The 21,511-nt window shown below is 43.7% G+C and overlaps 1 protein-coding gene across 2 annotated transcripts in view; it reads right to left on the bottom strand.

Annotated features, from left to right (window-relative positions):
- The window catches only part of LOC144680838 (four and a half LIM domains protein 2-like), a 100,868-nt gene extending 81,223 nt beyond the window's left edge, over positions 1 to 19,645 (bottom strand). Inside the window, exon 1 of one of the 2 annotated variants that reach the window (XM_078542285.1) lies at positions 19,388 to 19,645. The gene's annotated coding sequence lies outside the window, so the exon portion shown is untranslated. Of the gene's footprint in view, positions 1 to 19,378 lie in introns of both variants that reach the window. The other variant, XM_078542284.1, reaches the window with a different exon arrangement.
- Between the last annotated feature and the right edge of the window lie 1,866 nt (positions 19,646 to 21,511).

The raw sequence follows: 21,511 nt of genomic DNA, 5'->3' as shown, positions 1-21,511 counted from the left end.
TCTAAACTCCTCTAGGCTTTCTGCAATATTGAAATTTTGGTATCTGACATAATTGGCCTATCCTACTTAGTATGCTCTTTGACATTCAGCGGACTTTAGATTTGGGAGTGCCACATGTTTTCTTTGTGGGAACATCTTAGTTCTGAACTCTCTGTATCTCCTCTTTGAATGTCTCCCACAGCTCTGACACTGATTACCTTCAAGTAAAAATGCATTTGCCCACTTAAAACTCTAGTCTCAGTCTATCTTTGTCTTTTGCCATAGCTATGCTAAAATTGGTCTTCCCCTGACTTAAATCTCCCACTCTCAGCCTATCTTTGGCCTTTTCCAAAATTATGCTGAATCCAACTGAATTATGATAACTACCATGAAAATTCTTTCCCCATTGATATTCCTTCAACCTTTCCTAAAAGTAAATCCAGAACTGAGCCTTGTACTGTTGGGCTTGCTATCTACTTCTAAATGCAGTTCAATAATTCTGTGCTCTTTATATCTTTTTACATTGATTTAGCCCAATTAAAATTAGGGCAGTCAAAATCCCTTACCATTACTGCTCTATTGTTTCTGTACTTGTTAGCAATTTGCTTACATATTTACTCTGCTATCTTCTTCTGACTATTTGAGGGTCTCTCAGCAGTGAAATTTCCATTTTTCACTCTTTAGTTCAACCATATGGCTTCAGTTGATGATCCTTCTAGCATATTATCCCTTCTCATTGTTAAAGAGCAGGTCTGAGGTTGAACAAAGAAGGAAAAACCAGTAAAAACTGGGAATTTAGCATACTGGTCTGAACTGTATTTTCCTTAATTTGGAACAATTATTGTGAGTGGTACACAGGGTACTTGAGAATTGTTATTACTGTTCCATTCAGAATGTGATTGTTTATCTCATTCATCGTGTTCTACAAAAGTTCACTAAAACAAAAAGAAACTAAGTAGAAAAATACTGCCATCATTATAGAGATAAATGATTCAAGTTATGGGAATTTTGCAGAGCACCCATCTGTACTAGTTTATTTATTTGAACAGTAGGAACTGAGAGTATATTAGGACAAGAAGAATGCTCACCTTCTAGTGCAATGTTTTGGGCATACCCAGTACAGCAACAGAGGGAAATCAGGGGCTTGAAACTCAATGCCAGGTCTCCATCCCAGAAACATCCAGCACAATCTGCTCCAGCCATGTTGGGAGTGGACATTTTTGGCTTGTGCATCCTCAGCTAATTGTATGTAAAAATCAATGAATGTGCAATGTTTTAGGTGGGCCACATTTATCTAATTCGCATATACCAACATAAGATACTGGGGGAAAAAAACAGAGGAATGTGTTTACTAAAGCACTGCCCACTCCCCAGCCCCCCCCACCAATAAATTCACCAATTGAAAATAAAGCATAACTAAAAATCAGCCCATAATAAGTGGTGATGACCAAGGACATTGTTCTAGATGGTTGAAGTTCAATTCCTTTTTTTTCAGAAGGAAGAAATATTTGCATTTATGCACCACCTTTTACAACCCCAGAACATCCTAAAGTGCTTTACAGAAAATGAAGTGTAGTCATTGTTGTAATGTAGGAAATACAGCAGCCAATTTGCGCAGAGCGAGGTCTCACAAACAGCAATGTGATCATGTCTCATTAACTTGTTTTTGTGGTGTTCACTGAGAGATAAAGACTGGTCAGCACACCAGGAATAACTGCCACACTCTTCTTTGAAATAGCACATTGGACCTTTTACACCCAGCTGAGAGGGCAGACTGCCCTTGGTTTAATGTCTCATCTGAAAGACATTAGTGTTTTAGAGTCACATGTCCCAATTCAGTTTGTTTTCCAGCTGAAATTGAAATATTTTCGTGGAGCCTCATTTGTTAACAGGATTTTCAAAGCTCATGAAGACCAAATAAAGGCCTATAACGTGGATGTAGCTCCAGCGAGCAATAAGAACAGCCTGCTCAAAGCCACCCTGCAGTGTGCCAAGAGAACTAGGTCACACAGATGTAGCAAGAATGCACTGAGCATGCCACATCCACAACAATGAATGTGCTGCTCATGAAACTATGATTCTAAATAACCAAATTTGGAAAGGTCTCACTTTAAAGTCAAGATGGAGCATTTATGGACACATTTAATTTTTGTTCATTTATTAGCTTCTGCAAAGTACTTGCTCACTAAGCCTTTAATTTGCTGATACTTAAAATTGTGTTTTACAACCCTCCCTCACAACCTGTGTGATGCCAGAAGTGGGTGTTCACAGAGCAACACATTCCCAAAATGCGGGTTGATTGTTAGGATTGTACTCCAGATGACAAGGGGTATTTTAAAAGGGGAAATATTGCCAGTTAATAAATAGGGACGAGCCAGTAAACGTTGCATCAGACATAGGCAAAAGAATGAAGTTTTCCAAGTGTAATCGACTAAACAGCGAGAATGCTATCAGAAAGCTACAGTAGAGAAAGGGTTCAAGGGTGAAAGAGAAGCATTGAGAGTGAAGGAGGGGATATGAGAAACTTGATCATTGAGGAAAGATTCCTTAATTCATAAAACCATTACAGCCTTGGTCCAAACATGGACAAAAGAGCTGAACTCAAGAGACGAGGTGAGAGTGACAGCCTTTGATGTCAGGACAGCATTTGACTGAGTGCGGCATCAAGGAGCCCTAGCAAAATTGGAGTCAATGGGAATCAGGGGGAAAACATCACTGGTTGGAGCCATATCTAGCACAAAGGAAAATGGTTGTGGTAGTTGGAGATCAGTCATCTCAGCTCCAGGACATCACTGCAGGAGTTCCTCAGAGTAGTGCCCTTAGCCCAGCCATCTTCAGCTGCTTCATCAATGACCTTCCCTCCATAACAAGGGTAGAAGTGGAGATGTTTGTTGATGATTGCACAATGTTGAGTACCATTTGTGACCCTTTAGATACTGAAGTAGTCTGCGTTCGTATGCAACAAGATCTGGACAACCCTCAGGCTGTGGCTGATTTTTTGGCAAGTAACATTTGTGGCACACAAGTGCTAGGCAATGATGATCTCCAACGAGAGAGAATATAACCATCCCCCCTTGACATTCAATGGCTTTACCATTGCTGAATCCCCCACTATCAACAAGCTAGGGGTTACCATTGACCAGAAAGTGAACTGGACTAGCCATATAAATACTGTGACCCCAAGAGGTGGTCAGGGACTAGAGATTCTGTGGGCAGTAACTCATCTCCTGACTCCCCAAAGCCTGTCCACCATTTGCAAGGCATAATACAGGGGTTTGATGGAATACCCTCCACTTTCGGATGAGTGCAGCTCCAACAATGCTCAAGAACCTTGTCACATTCCAGGACAAAGCAGCCCACTTGATAACGCCCCATCTATCACCTTAAACATTCACTCCCTCCACCACCGATGCACAGTGGCAGCAGTGTGAACTTTACACAGGGTGCACTGTAGCAACTCACCAAGGCTCCTTCAACAGGAGCTTCTAAACCTGTGACCTCTACAACCTAGAAGGACAAGGGCAGCAGATGCAGAACACCATCACCTGGATCCCCTCCAAGCCACACACCATCCTGATTTGGAAATATATCGCTGCTCCTTCACTGTCATTGGATCAAAATCCTGGAACTCCCTTCCTAACAGCACTGTGGGTGTACCTACACCACATGGACTGCAGCGGTTCAAGAAGGCAACTCACCACCACCTTCTCAAGGGCAGTAAAGGATGGGCAATAAATGCTGGCTTAGCCAGTGAAGCCCACATCCCATAAATTAATATTAAAAAGTCACAAACCCTGACCTCTGTTTGTAGGGCCTACTGTTCAAATGGAATTTGATCATGTAGAACTGCTGGTTCCTTCCTGGTGGTGGGAGTTTTGCATCCCATTGTGTGTTCGCTTCTCTTCTCTGAAAAAGCAGAAGGCTTAATTTCCATATGTGACGATGGCTGCAACCTTCAGAGATGAAGAAGTAACCCATAGGTCTTATGAAGACCGAAATATCTGCTATGTAAGTGAAAGTCAGAGTATTTTCCTGACACCCTTGTTCAGAATGAGGTGGTGCTGGGCAAGGCAGATGGGAGGGAAAGTACAGAAATATAAGGCTAGGGGCAAAGAGTCAATGCCAGTTGGCACACAGCATAATTATGATTTGAAACCTACTTACTTGGCCCCTGACGTGGTTGCTGATTTTTTTTCCCCCTACACTTTATCCATCTCCTCTGAACTTTGCTGCTGACATTAATTCCATTACCACCCCTGCCCTTATTTCCAATCCATGCTTTGAGTCTTTATGACCTTGTTAAGGATTAAAACTTCATTTCCTTTCTGTGCAGAAAGATCTCTATAACATCCTTCTTAAATAGGTGGCCCTTTCCTCCATGGGGAGAAATTAAGAAAAGCATTTGTCAGGCAAGTTGTTATGACCTGAAATTCACTGTCTGAACAAATGGTAGAAACAGGTTCAATAGTAACTTTCGAAAGGAATTGGGTATGTACTTGAAAATAGGAACATTGGCCAGGCCATGGGGAAGGAGCAGGGAAATGGACTTCTTTGGATAGTTCTTTCAAAAAGCCAGCATGGCATGATGGGCTGAATGGCCTCCTTTTATGCTGTATGATTCCATGCTTCTTCCACCAGTGCTGCCAAATATACCTCCTCAGGAAAAAAAAATACTTACATAATGCAGGCAGCACAGAAGTAAAGGGAAAAAAATTCAAAATTCAACCAGCAAGAATAAAAACAACAAGAGCTGATCCCAATGGCAGCCATCTGCAATGTCCTTTAAACTGCTGCAGGCATTTCACCACCTTGTGCCAATCACAGGCTCTGTACATGTGCCTAATGCGCACCCACAATATACAAAACACCTTTCCCCAGAAAACCTCGTGGGTTCAGCTGCTTTTGGAAGGGGCACGCTTCTGGCATGCTCTGCATCATTTAAATTTTCAGGAAGGCAGGGGCGCAGCAAAATCAGCTGCGTGCCCGCCGACCTGTCAATGGCCAATAAAATCATTAAAACAATGAAAGGACCTGCCTGTCCAACCTTAAGGTTGGTGGGCAGGCCAGGAGCCCCGGCGGGGAATAGAAAAAACATGAAACTTCATCCACCGGCGGGATGAGGTTTCATGTAGGGATTTAAAAAGTTGAATAAAGTTTTAGTGAAATTTATTAACATGTTCCATTTCATGTGACATTGTCACATGAGGGGGACATGTTAAGGATTTTTTTTTCTTTCTATTTTTATTGTTTATACAACTGTTAACGATCTCCCTGAGGCAGCACTTAGCCTCAGGGAGATGTGCGCTCTTTCGTGTGCATGCGTGAAAGAGCTCACTCTCACATTTGGGGAATCACCCCCCTCCCGCACAGGAAGCGCATAGCTGGGTGTCATGCTGGGTGGGCCTTAATTGGCCCGCCCACTTAAAATGGCAGTGGGGCCCGCTTCTCTGGCGGGGATCAACTCCCCGCCCGTCGGAGATTGGGACGGGCCCGCCCGCCCAGTAGGCAAAAAATTCTGCCCGATAATTCAGGCAGCATCTATGGATAAAAGAACATTTTAGATTGATGTCCTTTCATCAGAACACCTGCTGAGCATTTCCAACATTTTCTGATTTTATTGGAGAACAATCATGTTAACTTTAAAGTAAATTCCTTCCACAAACTTTAAAACCTATTTAATTTTATTTGATTTTTATTGTAAATTTCTCAGAGTAATTGCTCTTCCATATGTTACTCGGTCATTTAAATTTAATACAAATTACATGAATAATACTTCACTATTTAATTATTTGTTCCTTTTTTTTTGCTCTATTTTCTGTTGGTTGAATAGCAAACAGTGAGTACTTGTTCGAGGAGGCATGTGGAAGCAAGGAAAATACTAAGTATGGTGCTTCAGGGCTCAGTCTTGGTACTATTACAGGGCAGAATTTTTCCCCTTGACAGGCAGGCGCGCTCCTGAGCCGAATGAGAGTAAAACAGTGCGCGATAATGTCAGGCGAACATCCCGTCGCCATCGTGCACTCTTGCGAAATTTCGCTTGGTGGGCATGCACAAGAGGCGACAGAATACCCGCTGACATTTAAGAGGCCTATCAATTAATTAAATTGAATTTTTCGCTGCCTGTCCAACCATTCGATTGGCGGGTGGATGAATAGGCCAGACGGCCTTTGCATTTTTAACGAAGCCTCATCCACGGGCGGGATGAGGTTTTAGACAGTAAATAAAATAAACAATAAAAATTTTTCAAACTCATCTTTAACAGGTCCCTGCTCATGTGACAGAGTTATACGAGGGGATGTGTTTCCCTTATTTTTGAAATCTTCCTTTTTAATGTTAAAAATCTTCAGCTCCCTGAGGCAGCTTTGTGCCTTCAGGGAGCTTTCACTGAATGCACCAGTGCGCATGCGCACACTTCAGAGCTCGCGCTCGTCCTGCCCCCACCCGGCAGCACTGAGGCTCTGAGTATACCTTTTGTGTTGGCTGGCTGTTAATCAGCCAGCCAGTGTGAAATTGTGGTCAGGGCCCAATCGCGGGGCCACTCTCGGGCCCACACGCCGTGCCCGCTTGACAAAGTAAAAATCCTGCCCACTGTTTCTAATTTACATAAGTAACCTGGATTCAGTGCAAAGTGCGCAATTAGAAAGGGCAGTGGAATTGAAAAATGAAATGAAATATGGGTGGATGGGTTATACCTCAATGGAGTGGGATCACTGTCTTTCTGGGAAGGTTAACTAATAACGTAGCAAAAGGTTTAAATTAATTTGGCAGGGGGATGCGCACCAGGATGAATATTAGAGAGTGGAAACAAGGTACAGTTGAGGATACTTCAGAAATAGGAGAGATCAGACAGTTCGCAAATGTGACACAGTCTAAGATGCATTTGATTTATTTGCTTAAACACATTTGGCATGGTAAATAAGGTAGTAAGCTGCAGGCACAAGCTGGCACATGGTAATAACAGACACCTGGGTCAAACAAGGGAAGGAGTGGGAATATAATATTCCCGGCTACAAGGTATTCAGGAAAGACATGGAAAATAAAAAAGGATGGGGGTAGCATCATCGATAAAAGAATGTAGTAAAGCACTGGAGATGAATGCTGTCGTGAGGGATTAAATCCGATAGCCCCCAAAGAAAGGTGCAGGGATCATGATGAATGACTAAACTGTGTCTATTGACTATATTGCAGGCAGCATGTCAACATGCATATGATTGTATCCTCATAACTAGTAGTTTCTCACATCTCACCTCCCCTCATTCCATACTTGCTTCTTGCTACAGATGGTGGAAGCAATGGTGGATGCGCCTCTTGCTTCCTACTCCATCCCACTCCCTGTACCACAACTTTACACTTCTGCCTTTCTCCTTTCAGATATTCAAGAATTGCAACCTGCCAGATAGCAGAGGAACAGCAAAAAGACAGTGGTGATGAAAATGCAGGAACTCAATTTCGCACTTGCAGCCACCAGCTCAGACACTGCCACTTGCGTAATTTAGAAGCTAGCACAGAAGGTGAGACATTGGGTATGAAGTGCAGCCAGGAGAGGAGGCAAGGATAGTGCAGGTGCCAGCTCACCAGAGGCCAAGGTCGCATGTGTTCTGCGACAGAGCACTAAGTTGAGCACTTGATGGGGCAGCCTACAGCTGATGACCGAAAAAAATCCCCGAAGTGTTGGGAAGCTTACCAGAAAGACTGCAGTCAAGGAGCATGGAAGAGTCCAGCACCAAATTAGCACAAGGCTTTGGGCAGAGTTTGGAACTCATTCTTTCCACCATGGCATTGGTGGCCAACCCTGTTTGCATACTTGTGGGCCCAACCATGATGCTGCATCTCATGGCTGATGTTGCAGCTTTCAGTGTAGCACAGGCAACAGCTACCAAAGTCTGAGTGCTGGCCTGGAAACTCAGCTCCCTGTCAGGCCAGCTCAGACTGTTGCAATCATGGCTGCGAATTGCAGTGTGCAACGGGACTTGCAGGGTGTCACAGCAGCCCAGCAATATGCCCTCCAACAGATTGCAAGGATAGCTGAGGGGCTGTCCTGGAGGAGTGACAATGGCTCTAAGAAATATGAGCCTTTTCTCAGGAAGACATCTTCCTACCCATGCCATTCCACCACTTCCCTCAATGTTGTCCATCAGCCAGTGGACTCACGCTGCTACTTCCCAGGCCAAGATGGTGCAGTCTGCAGCTGAGCCTTCCAGATCCAGAGCTGCGGGAGGCCAACCTGCAAGACCATCTTCAGGCTACCCCACTGAAAGTCAATTGCCTTCCACCAGCCATACTGCAGCCACCAGTGTAACACTATACATATGGGCATGAAGACGTCAGGCAAAGGTACACCGAAGACAGGCCCTAAGAACATGTACAAGGCTGATTATTGACTGTTGTATGCAATCTGTCATGATTTCATTCATAAAGTTAATTTGGAAAGTTTACTTTGTGTTGACTTTTATTTTTTATTGCAACCAAGCAGACACTGCAATGGTCAGTAACGCAGGGAAGGTAAGACCTAGGACTTCTGGTGAATGAGGAATTGGAGTTATAGTTGCTGGTATCCAATTTACAGATATCATGCTGGGATGAGTTCTTCACAGTCAGCCAACCAGAAAGGGACTGTCTGGTTTGACTCCTACCTTTGTTCACTATATAGCTGGTGGCAAGGATTGTCTACTCATGATGCCAAGTAAACATCTCCAGCTTGAGCCTAGAAGGAACCAGATGCTATAAAAGCTCATCACCATGGCCATCTTCACAGCCACTGGCAGTGCCATCCTTGCTCTGCTCTGAAAATGTAATTATGGCTGCAGCTGGTGCCAGGTTTCAGTGAGATTCTCCTCACTGAAGTTCTTAACTCATACATTGCTCCTCGCTAGTAGGGCAATTATTCCCTGACCACCTTGGGCGGATATGGCCTCCTGCTAAGAGCTCTCCTCCTCCAGCACCCTCTTCCAGTTGCTTGTCCTGCTTTATGTCTCCAAGTCATGTTCCCTTCCAAGGAAAATGCTACTACTGCAACCATGCCTGGGAGTAACTGGCTTATGCAGAAGTAAAAACTCCTTTAGCACCTGCTACCCCAATCCCTGTAGAATTTTGCTACTTAAAACTAATTGTAGAAAGCACTAAACATTTACAGAACTTTTAAAAAATTTATTCATGGGATGTACGCTTCACTGGCTGGGCCAGAATTTATTGCCCATTGCTAGCTGCCCTTGAGAAGGTGATGGTGAGCTGTCTTCTTGAATTGCTGTACACCCACAGTGCTGTTAGGAAGAGAGTTCCAGGATTTGGACCCAGCGACAGTGAAGGAACGGCAATATATTTCCAAGTCAGGATGATGAGTGACTTGAAGGGGAACTTGCAGGTGTTGGTATTCCCATCTATCTGCTGCCCTTGCCCTTCTAGATGGTAGTGGTAGTGGGTTTGGAAGGTGCTGTCGAAGGAGAATTGATGAATTCCTACAGTGCATCTTGTAGATAGTACACACTGCTGCTACCGTGCGTCGGTGGTCGAGGGAATGAATGTTTGTTGAAGTGGTGCCAATCAAGTGAGCTGCTTTGTCATGGATGGTGTCAAGCTTGCTGAGTGTTGTTGGAGTTGCACTCATCCAGACAAGTAAGGAGTATTCCATCATACTCCTGACTTGTGCCTTGCAGATGGTGGACAGGCTTTAGGGAGTCAGGAGGTGAGTTACTCATTGCAGGATTCCTAGCTCCTGACCTGCTCTTGTAGCCACAGCATTTATACGGCTAGTCCAGTTCAGTTTCTGGCCGATGGTAACCCCTAGGATGTTGATAGTGCGGGATTCAGTGATGGTAATGCCGTTGAACGTTAAGGGGCGATGGTTAGATTCTCTCTTGTTGGAGATGGTCATTGCCGGACACTTGTGTGGCGCGAATGTTACTTGCCACTTGTCAGCCCAAGCCTGGATATTGTCCAGGTCTTGCTGCATTTGGACATGGACTGCTTCAGTATCTGAGGAGTCGTGAATAGTGTTGAACATTGTACAATCATCAGTCAATATCCTCACTTCTGGCCTTATGATGGAAGGAAGGTCATTGATGAAGCAGCTGAAGATGGATGGGCCTAGGATACTACCCTGAGGAACTCCTTGATGTCCTGGAGCTGAGATAATTGACCTCCAACAACCACAACCATCTTTCTTTGTGCTAGGTATGACTCCAGCCAGTGGAGAGTTTTCCCCCGGACTCCCATTGACTCCAGTTTTGCTGGGCTCCTTGAAGCCACACTCGGTTAAATGTGGCCTTGATGTCAAGGGCAGTCACTTTCACCTCACCTCTGGAGCTCAGCTCATTTATCCATGTTTGAACCATGGTTGTAATGAGGTCAGGAGCTGATGGTGGAATGCAAACAGGGTATCAGTGAGCAAGTTATTGCTAAGCAAGTGTTGCTTGATGGCCCCTTCCATTATTTTACTGATGATTGAGAGTAGACTGATGGGGCGGTAATTGGCTGGGTTGGATTTGTCCTGCTCTTTGTGTACAGGACATACCTGGGCAATTTTCCGCTTAGCCGGGTAGATGCCAGTGTTGTAGCTGTAGTGGAACAGCTTGGCAGCAAATTCTGGCGCACAAGTCTTCAGTTCTTTTGCAGGAATATTGTCAGGGCCCATAGCCTTTGCAGTATCCAGTGCCTTCAGCCGTTTCTTGATATCATGTTGAGTGAATTGAATCGGCTAAAGACTGGCATCCGTGATGCTGGGGACCTCAGGAGGCTGAGATGAATCTTGGCACTTGGTACTTCTGGCTGAAGATTGTTGCGGATGCTTCAGCCTTACCTTTTGCACTTATGTGCTGGACTCCCCCATCTCTGTGGATGGGGATATTTGTGGAGCCTCCTCCACCAGTGAGTTGTTTAATTGTCCACCACCATTCACAACTGGATGTGGCAGGACTGCAGAGCTTAAACCGGATCCGTTGGTTGTGGAATCGCTTAGCTCTGTCTATCACTTGCTGCTTATGCTGTTTGGTATGCAAGAAGCCCTGTGTTATAGCTTCATCGGGTTGACACCTCATTTTTAGCTATGCCTGGTGCTGCTCCTGGCATGGCCTCCTGCACTTTTCATTGAATGACGGTGATCCCCTGGCTTGATGTCAATGGTAGTGTAGGGAATGTGCTGGGCCATGAGGTTATAGATTGTATTCGAGTACAATTCTGCTGCTGCTGATGGATGCCTCATGGATGCCCAGTCTTGAGTTGCTAGGTCTGTTTGAAATCTATCCCATTTAGCATGGTGTCATGCCACACAACACGATGGAGGGTATCCTCAATGTGAAGGCAGGTCTTCATCTCCACAGCAACTGTGCGGTGGTTACTCCAACTGATACTGTCATGGACAGATGCATCTGTGGCAGGCAGGTTGGTGAGGATGAGGTCAAGTATGTTTTTCCCTCTTGTTGGTTCCCTCACCACCTGCCATAGACCCAGTCTAGCAGCTATGTCCTTTAGGACTCAGTCAGCTCAGTCAGTAGTGGTGCTACCAAGCCACTCTTGGTGATGGACATTGAAGTCCCCCAACCAGAGCACATTCTGCACCCTCAAAGCCTTCAGTGCTTCCTCTTGAAGCAAGAGCCAGAAGAAATCAATCAACAAATAGTCTGTATGTAGTTGATCACTTTAATTTACACTGGTGGAGGGTCCTTCTGGCTGCTGAAGACATCCAGCATGTGTGGTTGAGAGATTTTGATAACTGGAGCTTAAACTCCAAAATGGCTAGGATGGTGTCAAATCGGAATTGCACACTGTTTGACATCAGGATCTCCCAGTTCTGCATACTTCTGATAGTCATTCACTGCACCCTTACTGAAGTTTTCATCAATATAGTGTCCAGCCTGATTTGCCCCAAAGTTGCGTGTGGGCGCTGCAAATGCTGTTTTGGAGTTTTACAGGCACTTGCAACGCAAAGGAAAATGGGAGAAAACAATCCTAATTTCTTGATCAGAGTCTATTTGGGTACAATAGAGGAGCTATTACATTGCTGGGTGTATATTATAGACCACTAAATAGTAGGAAGGAGATACAGGAGCAAAGTCACAGGCAAATTACAGAAAGATACAAAAACTATAGAAAAGTGATAATAAGGGCCTTAAATTATTCTAATATGGATTAGAATAGTAACATTGTAAAGAGCAAAGATGGGGAAGAATTCCTGAAATGTGTACAAGATAACCTTTTCAGAATCACAGAATCACACAGTGCAGAAGAGGCCCTTCGGCCCATCGAGTCTGCACCGACACGTGAGAAACACCTGACCGACCTACCTAATTCCGTTTACCAGCACTTGGCCCATAGCCTTGAATGTTATGATGTGCCAAGTGCTCATCCAGGTACTTTTTAAAGGATGTGAGGCAACCCACCTCCACCACCCTCCCAGGCAGCGCATTCCAGACCGTCACCACCCTCTGGGTAAAAATGATTTTCCTCACATCCCCCCGAAACCTCCTGCCCCTCACCTTGAACTTATGTCCCCTCGTGACTGACCCTGCAACTAAGGGGAACAGCTGCTCCCTATCCACCCTGTCCATGCCCCTCATAAACTTGTACACCTCAATCAGGTCGCCCCTCAGACTTCTCTGCTCCAACGAAAGCAACCCAAGTCTATCCAGCCTCTCTTCATTACTTAAATGTTTCATCCCAGGCAACATCCCGGTGAATCTCCTCTGCACCCCCTCCAGTGCAATCACATCCTTCCTATAATGTGGCGACCAGAACTGCACACAGTACTCCAGCTGTGGCCTCACCAAGATTCTATAAAACTCCAACATGACCTCCCTACGTTTGTAATCTATGCCTCGATTGAGAAAGGCAAGTGTCCCATATGCCTTTTTCATCACCCCACTAACATGCCCCTCTGCCTTCGGAGATCTATGGACACACACGCCAAGGTCCCTTTGTCCCTCAGAACTTCCTAGTGTCATGCCGTTCATTGAATACTTGCTTATCAAATTACTCCTTCCAAAGTGTATCACCTCACACTTTTCAGGGTTAAATTCCATCTGCCAATTATCTGCCCATTTGGCCATCCCGTCTATAGCTTCCTGTAGCCCAAGACACTCAACCTCACTGTTAACCACCCGGCCTATCTTTGTGTCATCCGCAAACTTACTAACCTTAACCCCCCCACATAGTCATTTATTTTGTTTATATAAATGACCAAAAATAGGGGGCCCAGCACAGATCCCTGTGGTACGCCACTGGGCACTGGCTTCAGGTCACTAAAGCAGCCTTCTGTCTTCACCCTCTGTCTCCTACAACTAAGCCAATTTTGAATCCACCTTATCAAATTACCCTGTATCCCATGTGCATTTGCCTTCTTTATAAATCTCCCATGTGGGACCTTGTCAAAGGCTTTGCTGAAATCCATATAAACTACATCAACTGCACTACTCTCATCTACACACCTGGTCACCTCCTCAAAAAATTCAATCAAATTTGTGAGGCATGACCTCCCTCTGACAAAGCCATGCTGACTATCCCTGATCAAACCTTGCCTCTGCAAGTGGAGACTGATTCTCTCCTTCAGAATTTTCTTCAATAGTTTCCCTACCAATGACGTGAGACTCATTGGCCTGTAGTTCTTATCTCTACAACACTTCTTAAATAGCGGAACCACATTAGCTGTTCTCCAGTCCTCTGGCACCTCCCCCGTGGCCAGAAAGGAATTAAAACTTTGGGCCAGGGCCCCTGCGATCTTCCCCCTTGCCTCCCTCAGCAGTCTGGGACACAAATCATCCGGACCTGGAGATTTGTCCACTTTTAAGCCTGTCAACACCTCCAATACCTTGTTGCTCCCTATATCAATTTGCTCAAGAACCTCGCAGTCTCTCTACCCGAGTTCGATACCTTCATCCTCATTCTCTTGGGTGAAGACGGATGTGAAGTATTCATTCAACTCTCTACCGATGTCCTCTGGCTCCACCCATAGATTGCCCCCTTGGTCCCTAATGGGCCCTACTCTTTCCCTGGTTATCCTCTTCCCATTGATATACTCATAGAATATCTTGGGATTTTCCCTACTTTTACCAGCCAGAGCTTTCTCATATCCCCCCTTCGCTCTCCTAATTGCTTCCTTAAGCTCCACCCTGCACTTTCTGTACTCCACTAATGCTTCTGCTGATTTGCTTCCCTTGTACCTGCTAAAAGCCTCTCTTTTCCTTCTCATCGTATCCTGAATATCTCTGGTCATCCATGGTTCTCTGGGCTTGTTACTCCTTCCTATCACCCTAGAGGGAACATGTTGAGCCTGTACCCTCCCCATTTCCTTTTTGAATGCCCCCCACTGCTCCTCTGTAGATTTCCCCACAAATAACTGTTCCCAGTCTACCTTGGCCAGATCCTGCCTTATTTTACTAAAATCCGCTCTCCTCCAATCCAAAACATTATTTTGCAACTTGTCTATTTCTTTGTCCATAACAACTTTTTTGATCACAATGGATCAGAACTTTCGAAGAGTGGCAATAACAGTCAGATTGCCACTCCTCGGTTATAGTCGGGAGAGGGTTGGGGGGGTGGTTAGGGGTTTCGGCGTGTAGTTGGAGGGTGAGGGTAGTTAGGGTGTGTGGAGGGGTGTAGTCGGGTATTTGGGAGGATTGTCGGGGGTGGGGCGGTAGTTGCAGGGGGTCCAGTGGTATAGCTATGGTTACCTAGGAACTAGAAATGGTTTTAATTCTTCTAACCTTTCCTGGGTAACTATTCTGGTAAAAAAATTTGTTTGTGTTTATCAGCAGTAGGTGGGATATAAATTTCAGGTTACTATGTGATCAGCCATGATCTTATTAAATGAAGGAACAGGCTCGAGGAGCTGAATGGCCTACTCCTGCTCCTTGTTTCCTAAATTCATATGTACAATCGCAACCGTCTGAAGTCTCCGATTTAAATCGGATGGTTCCCAGTACAGGGTAATTGCCCATCGGGAGTTTGAACATCTGGGCAATGACTGTGCAGTCCTTACATGGGGACTTCCGGGGGTCACCTAGCGCATCTCCTGAGGTACTTCTGGGGTACAGAGACTAGTTTCCAGCCCAATGCAGAACAAAGTGAGGCAAGTGGAGAATGTTTCAGTGAGAGAGCACTTGAGGAACAGTGAACATAATATCATCAGGTTTAGAAGTGTTATAGAAAAGGTAAAGTTAAACTCAAAAATACTTAAGAGGAGGAGGGCTAACTTCAGTGAATTGAAACGGGATCTGGCCCAGGTAGATTGGAATCAAAAAGTGATAGGCAAAAGAGTAATTGAACAATCGAGGCCTTCAAGAGGGAGGAGGTATAAATAGATACATCCCCACGATGGAGAAAGGAAGGGAACCCAAAGCTAGAGCCTCTTGATGACTAAAGATATAGAAGTTAAAAAGAAACAGAAAAAGGAGGTTTAAGGCAATTGTAAGGTTCATAATAAAGTAGAAAACCAAGTTAAATGTAGAAAATACAGGTCTAAAAAAAGAATAAGAGCAGCAAAGAGGAAACATGAGAATTGATTAGTGGTTAACATAAAGGGGAACCCAAAAGTCTTTATAAACGCAAAATGTAGCCAAAGGAACGGTGGAGCTGATCAGGGACCAGGGAGATATTCTTATTAAAGCAGAGGCTGAGGTACTAAATGAGTATTTTGCACCTGTCTTCACTAGAGGAGAGGATGCTGCCTATTTAACAGTCGAGGAGGAGACAGTAGAGAAATTAGATTCAAGAAAAATAAAAGTGAGATACTTAAAAGTTTGGTAATTTTCAAAGTAGCAATATCACCTGGTTCGAATGGGATACAACTAGATTACCGAGAGAAGTAAAGGAGAAAATCATGGAGGCTGTGGCCACAATTATCCAATTCTGCTTGGCTATTGGGGGTACTGCTAAAAGACTGGAGGATTGCACATGTTACACGCCTGTGTAAAAAAGGGGAAAGAGATAAACATACCGCCTTCACAATCTTGTATGTTTCAATGAGGTCATTTTTCATTCTTCTGAACTCCAGAGAATATAGACCCAATTTACTCAGCCTCTCATCATAGGACAAATCTCTCATCCCAGGAACCAATCTAGTTAACCTTTGCCATACTGCCTCCAAAGCAAGTAAATCCTTCTTTACATATGGAGACCAAAACTGCACACTGTACCCTAGGTGTAGTCTCAACAATGCCCTGCACAGTTGTAGCAATACTTCTTTATTCTTGTTCTCAATCCTTTTGCAATAAAGGTCAACATGCTATTTGCTTTCCTAATTGCTTGCTGTATCTCTAACTTTTTGTATCCATTGTACAGGTACATCCAAGACCCTCTAAACTTCAACATTTACAAGTTTCATGCCTTTTAAAAATATTCTGCTTTCCTATTCTTACTACCAAATAACTTCACATTGCTTCACATTATACTCCATCTGCCACCTTGTTGCCTGCTCACTTAACCTGTCTATATCTCTTTGCAGCCTCTTTGTGTCCTCCTCACAGCAGGCATTCCCATCTAGCTTTGTATCATCAGTAAACTTAGATACAATACTCTCTGTTTCTTTGCGTAAGTCATTAACATTAACTGTAAATAGCTGAGATTCCAGCATGGACCCTTGCGGCATCTACACTAGTTACAGTCTGCCAACTTGAAAATGCCCCATTTATCCCTATTCTTCGCTTCCTGTCCGCTAACCAATTGTCTATCCATGCTTTCATATTACCCTCAACGCCATGAGCCCTATCCCTTATCTTGCATATTAACCTTTTGTGAGGCACCTTAATGAATCCTTTTAGAAATCCAAGTACACTACATCTACTATTTCCCCTTTATCTACTCCGCTAGTTGCATTCTCAAAACACTCCATTAAATTTGTCAAACATGATATCTCTTCTGTAAACCATGATGATTTTGATAATGCTATGATGTTCTCAGTGCATTATTAAGATTTGCTTAATAAGAGATTCCAGTGTTTTCCCAACAACTGATGTCAGGCTAATTGGCCTGTAGTTCCCTATTTCCCTCCCCTTTTCTTGAATAGCAATGTTACATTTGCTAACTTTGAATCTACATTCTAGAATATAGGGAATTTTGGAAAATCATAACCAGTGCATCCGCTCTCTCTGTAGCTATCTCTTTTAAAAGACTAGAATGCAGGCCATTAGATCCTGTGGATGTCGGATTTTAGTCCCTTGAGTTTCTCCAGTACTTTTTCTCTGCTGATATTAATTACCTTAATTTCCTCACTCTTTTAGCCCCTAGGTTGCCCTCTATTTATGATATGTAACTTGTGTCTTCTACTGTGAAGGCAAACACAAAATATTCATTAAATGTCTCTACTATTTCCTCACTCCCCATGATAATTTCTCCTGCCTCTGCCTCAAAGGGATGACTGCTTACTTTAGCTATTTTTCTACTTTTATATGCTTGACAAAGCTCTTACAGGCTGTTTTTGTATTCCTGGCTAGTATACTAGAATGGTACCATGGAGAGACTGAAGGAGCTGCTGTTGTTGTCCTTAGGCCACAAAGGCTAAAAGGAGTTTTCATAGCAGTGTCCAAAATCATGAATGGTTCTGATAAATAAGGCAAAACAGTTTCTAGTAGCAGAAGGGACAAATGCCAGAGGGCACAGATTTCAGATAATTAGTGAATGAACCAAGGCTGGCATGAGGAAACATTCTTTACACAGAGGGTTATTATGACCTGGAATGCAGTGCCTGATAGGACGGTGGAAGCCTATCCAAAAGGAACTTCCAAAAGAAAATTTGATAAATATTTGAAGGGAAATCATTTACAGAGTTACAGGGAAAGAGGAGAGTGGACTTAATTGGACAGCTCTGCCAAAGAGCTGGCATAGGCGCAATGGTCTGAATGTTTTTCTTCCATGTTGTATCTTTCAATGATAATTATATTAAAATTTAAGTAACTACAGAACTGCACTTTCAATTTCCTATTAACACAGACCTTTCTCAGCTGGAAGAAAATTCTCATCTGAAAAGCTTTGATTATTGCTAGTGGTAATTCTGTAAATAATTGTAACTAATCATCTTGGCAGGTTTAGCTCTGAGATATGGGCCTGAGTCTTTCGCTTGTCGGGTGTGCACAATCGGCGGGCCCAGGAGTGGATGGGAAATGGGCCCCTGATAGCGATCAGCCCCCGACCGCAATTTCACACTGGCTGGCCAATTAATGGCCAGCCAGCATGAAACACGCCCTGAGAAAGGCTCAGCACTGCCGGGTCACCGCGGGTGCTGAGCTCCCCAGACAGCTGCCTCAGGGAGCTGCAGACCTCCACAGAATAAACGAAACAACAAGAATGCTGCAATATATGCATGCAGCACAATCAAGCACCTGGAAGCATACTTCATAAAAAACCTGTCCCCAGCTATCTCTTTTTATTTTATTTCCCCACGGAGATTTCATCTCGCCCTGGATCGAGGTTTGAATAAAATTGTAAAGGCCACTTGGCCGATTGCCACGCCTGCCAACTGTAAAAATGGATGGGCCATGAAAAATCACTTTCAATTGCCTCCTTAATTGCCCGCTGAATTGTCAGCGAGCACGCTCCTGACTGCCATGCGCACCTGAGTGAGATATCGCACAAGCACGCGATGACGCTGGCCCAAAGTTATCTCGCGCTACTTCGCGGCCGAAGGGTTGGGCACGCGCCCACCAATGGGACGTAAAATTCTGGTCATAGAATTCAGTTAAAACAATGATAATACTTCTTGAATCACAGTACCAACTGATTTAATTCGGGTTAATCCCATAATAGATTCTTCCAAGATAAAATTAGAATCCAAAAGACCTTATTTCCTATGATCTGTGCAACAGCACAAAGTATTTTACTCTTTGATGCCACAATGAACACCATTGCTGTCTGTAAAGCTATTGACTTGATTGCATTTGAGTCTATTTGTAACTTCAAAGACTACAATTTCTTAGCTACATTCCTTTTCTAGCTACAAAAATATTCTTGTGTGTGTAGTAAAGCCCACATATTTCTGCTTTAGCATTAAAAAATCACCACTGATCACATTGTAGTTTCTAAGCTAATGATTTGAGCAATTAACCACAGTGGTCAGTATTTGTACATATTTTCTTAATCATTCTTTATGATCTGATGTACAATATTCTTTAGAGTGCACTCAAAATCTAATTTTCATCTCGGACTTTATATATTTAATACAACACATATGTTAAGACATTGTGACAAAGAGAAGTAAGTAGAAAGTTAGAAACCATTATGGACCTGACCTGTAATACCTAACAGAGAATACTGCAGTTTAAAATAGTCATCATGACTATCAACCACTTTTTTCAGAGAGATTCAGAAACTTCTAACATTCCCCACAAAAAGTTACTGTCAAACTTTAAAAAGAGTACAAGGTAAAGGTTCCTTGAAAAGGTGAAGTTATCATAAATACCGTTAGTGTTGTACTCACGAGCTCTACCTTTGGATCAGGAATCAAAATGAATAACACGAATTTGTTAGCTCTCCACCAGATTCTCTAGTAAATCTGAAAGAACTAGAAACGGCGAGCCAACAAAATGTGACATTTACATCTGTATCCATTTACAGAAGGTCAAAGGAAAGCTTTCTAATTCCATTCACAGTTTGTATCAGCCAATGGTTCGTTCTGACTGAAAATCTCAGAAAAATAAACTTTGTATTCTGGCATTAACAATTCCCTGTTGACCAAAAAAAAATCTACAGCGAAAGGCAGAGCAGAGCAGGAAGAATAACCTTCCTGTATTTGGCAAAAGACCAATGAGCTGGCTTTAAAGAATGCCAAAGAGTAGAGATATGTCTGGAATGTAAGCGAGACATAAATATACAATATTTAGTGATGGTGGTTGTCTGAGTCAGGCTTCTGAACAGAATTAAGTATCTTGAACTTGGAAAATTAATATGACATGAAAAGAAATATGGTTTCAAAGAAAATTTCTGGCAAATGTATTTTAGCTCAGAATGGCCCAGCATGGAATCAATTCTGATTGGTTATTTAGCATCGAATCATAGAATAACTACAGCACAAAAGGAGGCTATGTCATGCCTGTGCTGGCCCTCAGAAGGAGCAGTTCACCTCGTGCCCCTCCCCTGCGTTTTCTCTGTAGCCCTGCAAATTTTTCCCTTTCTGATAATGATCCAATTGCCTTTTGGAAGCCTTAGTTGACCCTGCCTCCACCAACTCTCAGACAGTGCGCTCCAGACCCTAATCACTCATTCCATTAAAAAGTTTTTCCTCATTTCACCATTGCTTCTTTTGTCAATTACCTTAAATCTGTGGCATCTGGTTCTTGATTCTTCCACCAATGGGAACAGTTACTCTCAGCTATATGTCCAGACCCCTCATAATTTTGAATAATTCTATCAAATCTCCTCTCAACCTTCTCTTCTCCACATAGAAAACCTGGCATTGGCCCAGGCACCAGAAATGACAATGGCACAACCAAGCCTGTCAAACCTGCAAATTTCTCCTTACTAACATCTGGGGGCTTGTGCCAAAATTGGGAGAGCTGTGTTACAGACTAGTCAAGCAACAGCCTGGCTTAGTCATATTCATGGACATCAGCATCACCATCCCTAGGTAGACACAGCAGAGGCTGTGGTACAGGGTATGCAGTTGGGAGGGAGTTGGTCTGGGAGTCCTCGACATTTACTTCAGACCCCATGAAGTCTCATGGTATCAGGTCAAACATGGGGAAGGAAACCTCCACATGATATCTGTGAGACTGAGCCTGGACATTCGTACCACACAAGTGTCAGGCAATGACCATCTCCAGCAAGAGAGAATCTAACAATCACCCCTTGACATTCAATGGCATTACCATTGTTGAATCCCCCACTATTAACATCTTGGGGGCTACCATTGACAAAAAGCTGAACTGGACTAGCCATATAAATACTATGGCTACAAGGCCAGGTCAGGAGCTGGGAATTCTGTGACAAGTAACTCACCCCCTGACTCCCCAAAGCCTGTCCACCATCTACAAGGCACAAGTCAGGAGTGTGATGGAATGCTCTCCATTTGCCTGGATGAGTGCAGCTCCAACAACAATAAAGAAACTTGACACCATCCAGAACAAAGCAGCCCGCATGATCGGGCTCCTTGATGCCACATTTGTTCAAATGCTGCCTTGATGTCAAGGGCAGTCACTTTCACCTCACCTCTAACATTCAGCTCTTTTGTCTATGTTTGAACCAAGGCTGTAATGAGGTCAGGAGCTGAGTGGCCCTGGCGGAACCCAAACTGAGCATCAGTGAACAGGTTATTGCTGAGTAAGTACTGCTTGATTGCACTACATCAATGACATCTTCCATCAATTTGCTAATGATTGAGAGTGGTCTATCGAGGAGGTAATTGGCCAGGTTGGATATGTCCTGCTTTTTGTGGACAGGACATACCTGGCAATTTTCCTAATTTCTGGGTAGATGCCAGTGTTTTAGTTGTACTGAAGCAAATTGTCTAGGGGCGCAGCAAGTTCTGGAGCAAAAGTCTTCAGTACTATTGCCGGAATGTTGTCAGGGCCCATAGCCTTTGCAATATCCACTGCCTTCAGCCATTTCTTCATAT

This window comes from Cetorhinus maximus, chromosome 5 (assembly GCF_964194155.1).
Source record: "Cetorhinus maximus chromosome 5, sCetMax3.hap1.1, whole genome shotgun sequence".
Taxonomy (NCBI): Eukaryota; Metazoa; Chordata; class Chondrichthyes; order Lamniformes; family Cetorhinidae; genus Cetorhinus; species Cetorhinus maximus.
This window is presented reverse-complemented; position numbering and strand designations above follow the sequence as displayed.